This window comes from Suncus etruscus, chromosome 8 (genome assembly GCF_024139225.1).
Source record: "Suncus etruscus isolate mSunEtr1 chromosome 8, mSunEtr1.pri.cur, whole genome shotgun sequence".
Classification (NCBI taxonomy): Eukaryota; Metazoa; Chordata; class Mammalia; order Eulipotyphla; family Soricidae; genus Suncus; species Suncus etruscus.
The window spans coordinates 89,773,779-89,781,101 of NC_064855.1; the positions used below are offsets into that span (position 1 = coordinate 89,773,779).

A 7,323-nucleotide genomic window follows, 5' to 3' on the forward strand; every position below is an offset into this window, starting at 1 on the left:
ATTATTGTCAATATGTAAGCCACTATGATCAAAATAAAAATTATCTTAAAAAAATTGACCAATGATTGGAAAAGAAAATTTATTATAGATATACAATGGAATACTATTCAGCTACTAAAAATATAAATGTTTATCCTTTGCAGCAAAATAGGAAGAACATGAGGGAATGTTTTAAGTCAACTTAGTCATAAAGAGAAAATAGAAATATTGACTTGTTCCATTTAAGTGTTTCACATAAGAAACAAAAGTAATACCTGGCAGGGGAGATAACATGATCACGAAGGTGGTTTCCTCAGGGCGAGGCTTATCCATTGCACTCCGGATGTGCTGACCCCTGCGATTTCCCCAAACGTGGGAAACTCGACTGCATAATTTGTGGTAGTGGGGGACTGCGTTCGCGCTCTCCCCTGAGGGAAAAAAAAAAAAAAGAAACAAAAGTATTGAATCAAGCAAATACCACTCGCAATGATCATGACCACAAAAATTGGGGGGCTGAAGACTTAGCACAGCGGTAGGGCGTTTGCCATGCTTCAGAAGGATGGTGGTGTGAATCCTGGTATCCCATATGGTCCCCCGAGCCTGCGGGGGGCAATTTCTGAGCCAGGAGTAGCCCCTGAGCACTGCCGAGTGTGACCCACAAAACAAAACACAAAAAAACTGGGCTTACCTGAGGAGTTGAAGATGTGTGGATAACAAAGTTTGCTGGTTGGGCTTCAAAGGAAGCTGCTTCCATTATTTTGTTGTTGCTGATGTTCGAAATATCTTGAAAGAAATGGCACAGACTTGTTAGCATTGTAAGCTTAGTTCATTATTTCGGTCAATTCCACATTGCAATTTTTCTTTAAAAAAACATTCTTAATTGATAACTTATTTTTAAGAAAATGTATTTTAAAGTTAATTATAAAGCAATTAAATTTATTATATTCTAATAATACAGGATTTTTTTTTATTGTTTGCTTTGAGCTCACACATTACTGTGTTCAGGCATTACTCCTCTCTCTGGACTCAGGGATCACTTTCTGGCAGTCCTCTAGGGACCACAGGATGTGCCAGGGTTAAGTAGGTCAGGTCTGTGTAAGACAAACATAATTCTTCCACAGTATACCATCACTCTAGTACCAATAATACACTAAAACATTTATAAAAATTCTGAGAGCACAGGGCCAAAGTGATAATACAGTGGATATGGTGTTTGCCTTGCACATGGCTGACCTGGTTTTGATCCCTGGAATCCCATATCGTCCCCGAGCCTGCCAGGAATAATTTCTGAGTGCAGATCCAGGAGTAACTCCTGAGCATCACTGGATGTGGGCCAAAAAGAAAAACAAATTCTGAGAACAAATTTTAGGAATAAAATAATATGTTCCATTTTCTTTGAATAATTAGAAAAAAACTGAAAAAGAACAAAAAGCTGAAGACATCAACTGTTGCCTGAAATTGAAGGGAAGAAATTTAGTTTAAGTGATTTAAGATTTCAGCTACTAAAGGAATATGTTCTAGAAATCAGAGCTACAGCATGGCGCGTATGATTAATAATGCTATATTATGTACCTACACTTTGTAAAGATGGCTTTATTTCCACCATACACAAACACACACACACACAAGGTAGCACGCATGTGATTGATTACTATTTTAACTTGATCTGGTACAGTTTTCAGATGCAATTGTTTTTTTTTTTTTGTTTGGTTTTTTTTTTTGGGGGGGGTTTTCGGGCCACACCAGTTTGATGCTCAGGGGTTAATCCTGGCTAAGCGCTCAGAAATTATCCCTGGCTTGAGGGGACCATATGGGACGCCTGAGGATCGAATCGCAGTCGCCATCTTTCCTTGGCTAGCACTTGCAAGGCAGACACCTTACCTCTAGTGCCACCTCGCTGGCCCTTCCAGATGCAATTGTAATAAAATCCTCACACTATATATTTTAAGTATGCATGGCTGTGTCCACTTGCAACTTAACTGGGAAAAATTAACACTACCTGATACAACCTTTAAACTGTTGCACATAAAATCCTAGAGTAATTGAGAGCTCTTCTCATACAAAGAAGGGATCCCTTGTCATAGCCAACTGAAGAGAAGCAAGATCAAAGGTTGATGCAAAATACCGATGCATGAAGTAAAGACAAAACACGAGTATCTTTATCTTCCTTCTCCTAGAGAGCCTGTCAAATCACTCTGTCTAAAACACTTTTAGTGGTCATTCCCATGCCTTCTAAACATACTTGATTAGTAATCAGAAAGCATGCACAACTTCTCTAGTTATGGAGAATTGGTAAAAATGAGCATAGCAAAATGTTACATTCACAGAGAATCTGCTCATTCCTCATTTTGACCACTTAAAATCTTAAGATAAATTTTCATTTCAACTATAGAGTACTCAAAATTTAGACATGTACTTGTATTACTTCTATGACATTAACTACAATCAAAATATAAGGAATTTGGATCTAATGCTAAAAGCGTAAACCCACAGGGTTCCGTCATCAGTCCAATTCTTGACATTCAATATTGTTCCCCAAACACTGAACATGAACCGAAAAGAACAAAAACTGAACAAGAGGGCCAGGGAGATAGCACAGCAGTAGGATATTTGCATACAGCTGATTCAGGATGGGCAGTGGTTTAAATCCCGGAATCCCATATGGTCCCCTGAGCCAGTCAGGAGTGATTTCTGAGCGCAGAGCCAGTAGTGACCCCTGAGCGTTGCTGGGTGTGACCTCCTCCCCAAAGAACTAAAAAAAAAAAAAAAAAAAAGGAGTAAGCTGATAAACACTCAAACACAGTATCCTCCCAGCTAATGCTTTTCTAAGAAGCATTCAAGTGACTGGAGCAATAGTGCAGCATTAGGGCATTTGCTGATCCAGGACAGACCTGGTTCGATCCCCTGGCATCCCATATGGTCCCCCCCAAGCCAGAAGTGATTCCTGAGCGCATAGCCAGGAGTAACTCCTGAGTGTCACTGGGTATGGTCCAAAAACCAATAAATAAATAAATAATTAAAAGAAAAGCAAATAAAAAAAAAAGCATTCAAATTCATTTTCTGCTGCTGTATAGCACCAAATAAGGAATAACCCAATGAATAAAACAATGTTCTTGTTGACTCTGCTGTTTTTCTTGACACTGGGAGTGTTGGGATTAGGGAAGAGATGGGGGGCTGTGACACAGGTCATAGAGACCTCTGCTGCCTCTTGGAACTCCTTGGGGAGCAGGCACCTGGTGTTCCCTCTTCTCCTCGAACAAAGTTGAGGGGATTTCAGTTTTTGGGAAGGTGTAAAGCAGCCCTTTGTCCCTATTAATGGTATAGGGCCTTTGTATGAAGACAGTCAAGGATTCAGAGGTCCCCAGAAGCAGAAGATGTGACTGATTAACAGGAAATCATAAACCAGAGGTGGGCATGGAGTTGTCTCTGAATATATGTGGGTGGCTCTGAGAGTCTGTTTCATTGGTTTTTCTGGAAAGAACATGAGTAATGATACCCTTTCCAAAACAATCTTGAGCTCCTAGATGAGATACTGACCAGAGGTGTTAGGAAGAAATACTGGATGGCCATTTACTCTGGGATCCCAAAGATGAGAGGGAGCAAGCAATGCCCCCTGGGAATGTGTAAAGTGGGGATGTGAGGAACATTTGAAGGGGAAGGATGCCCTGCATGAAACTTCAGTGTATATCCTCAAAGATTAGCTGCACACTCCTTCATACCTGGGAAATGCCCCTCTCCGGATGCTGATCATATGTTCCACACTATATCCTGATGCTCTTGTGGGGGTTGTCTATGGGTCGATGATAATAAAGATAGTCTGTAGGGATGTGGCCAGGCACAACCTCCCCTTGATGCTGTATGTTAGCAGGTTCTACTTCCTAGACACACTGAGTGTGATGAAACTCGCCTCATTGTAGACATTCCCCTATCATAGGGTGACATTTAGAGGAAATACCAGAATATTTATGTCCTTGCCAGAGTCAGGGAACATTTCCCCAGAATTCCTGCAATCCTTGAAGCAGATTTCAGGGCTACAGGTCTTGGGGTCACACCAGAGAATCCCATGAAAATGTGTTTTTGATGTGAAGACACATTTTTTTAAATTTTTTTATTTGTGGGTCACACCTGGCAGCGCTCAGGGGTCACTCCTGGATCTACACTCAGAAGTCTACCCTGGCAGGCATGGGGGACCACATGGGATGCCAGGATTTGAACCACTGTCCTTCTGGATTCAAGGCAAACGCCTTCCCTCCATGCTCTCTCTCCAGCCCCATGATGTGAAGACACTTATATATACTCTCCTTAGGGACCTGAAGCAAGGCATTGTCCAGGATCTCAACATTGGGACGATATTTTCTAGGGGGCTCTTAAAGTCACTTTTCTTTTCTTTTTTTTTTTTTTTGTTTGTTTGTTTTTGTTTGTTTTTTTGGGGCCACACCCATTTGATGCTCAAGGGTTACTCCTGGCTAAGCACTCAGAAATTGCCTCTGGCTTGGGAGGACCATATGGGACGCTGGACTACAGTCCTTCCCTGGCTAGCTCTTGCAAGGCAGACACCTTACCTCTAGCGCCACCTCATCAGCCCTTAAAGTCATTTTATTAAAAAGACTTTCTGAATACTTTATTCATAAGAAAACAGGCAGTAACTGGTTCAAAGGGCTCCAGCATATGCTTTGCTTGGAGAAAGCCCAGTGTTTTGTCTTCAGCATCACACTGCCCAAGAGATTGAATATCAGATCCTTTACATTGCTGTCTATTTATTCAAGACCCCTTAAAAGGAGGAAAGAACACAAAACCAATACAGAGTATGCTACAGTCTCTCTCATGCCTGGATGTTTAGGTCCTTGACCAAAGTGATGCCTCTGATTCCCTTCCATTTACAGGTCCAGATTGTAAGAGTAGATTTAGATTCTCTGGGCTACATTATGTTGTCTCAGAGTCCATCACCTCTATTTCAGGACACTATTCTTTACCTGCAGTTTATTCTGGAGTGCTCCAGCCTTCTGGAATAATAGCACCAACCAGTACTTGAAAAATCTTATCGACTAACCTTCAGCATAGGTCCAACTTTGTGTTGATCACAGCACTACATTGGTGCCTGGAGCACAGAGCTAGGTGAAGGTCATGAACACTAGCAGTTATGGCCCCAAACAAACAAATAGATATTTTTCATGTGCTGAGAGGTTCACAAATAAAGATAAAATATGACATTATAAACATGACACCACACTGATATATTATGACATGATTTTAGAAAATTCAATATTTGGGGCCAGAGTGGTGGCTTAAGGGGTAAGACATCTGCCTTGCCTGCACTAGCCTAGGATGATGGTCGTTCAATTCCCCCAGCATCCCATATGGTCCCCCAAGCCAGGAGTGATTTTTGAGTGCATAGCCAGGAGTAACCCCTGAGTGTTATTGGGTGTGTCCCAAATACAAAAAAAATTTCATTATTTATATTTTATGGATTTTATTTTTTCTGTTTGCTTTTTATTATTGATTTTAAAATTTAACTTTACAAAGATTATTCTCCAAAATAGTCTGAAATAGAATTTATAATTGAATCAATAAAAGTAGAATTATCTGTACATAAAGAACAGAAGAATGCCACAAAAGTTGATGAATTCTTCAATAATAAACAATATTGGGGCCGGAGAGATAGCAGGGAGGCAGGGTGTTTGCCTTGCATGCAGAAGGATGGTGGTTCAAATCCCAGAATCCCATATGGTTCCCTGAGCCTGCCAGGAGCGATTTCTGAGCGTAGAGCCAGGAGCAACCCCTGAGCGCTGCTGGGTGTGACCCAAAAAAACAAAAAAACAAAAAACAAAAACAAAAACAAAAAACCTCCAAAATACAATATTTATTTCCACCGATTTTAAATATTTTTTTATCAAAGATTTTAGAGAAATATTTATATCATTACAATTTTGGTTTTTGGTAGATATATGTGATATATCTGAATGATAGGAGTACTAGATGAAAAGGGAAAAAAGAAATGTGAAGAATGAATGAGAAATAAATTAAAATTGAGATCTTCCTGGTCACTTGAGCAAGGTATCTGCACAGATTTTGAGGTCTCAAAATTACCATACTAAATAGGCTAACAAAACATTTCCAAATCATCTAGTTAGTAAAGTAATTAAAACACTTAAAAAACTTACTTAAAAGTAAGTACTTAAAACAGCCAGAGAAAAGAAAACCCTAATATCCCCCTTCAGTAAAAATTGTAAAAAAGGTTACTTGAAAAGAAAGAGGGTGGGGGAGTGTGGGAAAAAAAGAGGAAAAGAAAGAAAAAAGATAGAAAGGAAGTAAGAGAAGATGGCAGGAGTGGGGGGAGAAAAGAAAGCATTTAATCAAAGAAATATAGATAGACAAAAGGCACTTGAAAAAATGCTCCTCATCACTAATCATCAGGGAGAAGCAAATTAAAACAACAATGAGATGTCAGCTCATACCCCAGAGAGTAGCACACATCACAATAAAACAAGTACAACCAATGATGGAATGGGTACAAAGAGAAAGGAACTCTCATTCACTGCTGATGGGAATGCAGACTGTTCCAGCCTTTTTGGAAAACAATATGGACATGCCTCAAAAAGCTAGAAATTGAGCTTCCATACCCCAGGAACACAAAAACACAACACAAAAATGCACTCTGCACTTCTATGTTCATTGCAGCACTATTTATAACAGCCAGAATCTTATTTTATTTTATTTTTTGGTTTTTGGGCCACACCCAGTAACGCTCAGGGGTTACTCCTGGCTATGTGCTCAGAAGTTGCTCCTGGCTTGGGGGACCATATGGGACACCGGGGGATCGAACCGCGGTCCGTCCAAGGTTAGCGCAGGCAAGGCAGGCACCTTACCTTTAGCGCCACCGCCCGGCCCCCCAACAGCCAGAATCTTAAAATAACTCAGGTACGACAACAGATGAATGGCTAAAGAAATTGTGATACATATAACACAATAGAATACTATACATCAGTTAGGAAAAATGAAGTCATGAAGTTTGCCTATACTTGGATAGACATGAAGACTATCATGCTGAGTGAAATAAGTCAGAGAGAGGGGGAAAGGGTGCACTGGAGAAGGATGGTGTACATTGTATGAAGTAAACCGAACAATGAACAAATTTGTAACCACCGTGCTAAAATAAAGCAATTAAACATTTTTTTAAAAAGATGAAAAATTCACTAAAAATTTTTTAGTTGTGAATATAATATTGGACTAAGCAGATATTGATTTCTAATGGCAGAGATCTGAAATTTATGGAATATTATACTGACATTTCATCAATAAAAATTACTTTGAGGGACCGGAGATATAGCATGGAGGTAGGACATT

At 39.9% G+C, this 7,323-nt stretch overlaps 1 non-coding gene across 1 annotated transcript; it reads left to right on the top strand.

The window, feature by feature from the left end:
- Window positions 1-246: 246 nt before the first annotated feature.
- LOC126017160 (U1 spliceosomal RNA) lies at window positions 247-410 on the top strand. The gene has a single exon (XR_007498820.1). It is a non-coding gene; the product is annotated as a U1 spliceosomal RNA (small nuclear RNA).
- The last annotated feature ends 6,913 nt before the right edge of the window (window positions 411-7,323 follow it).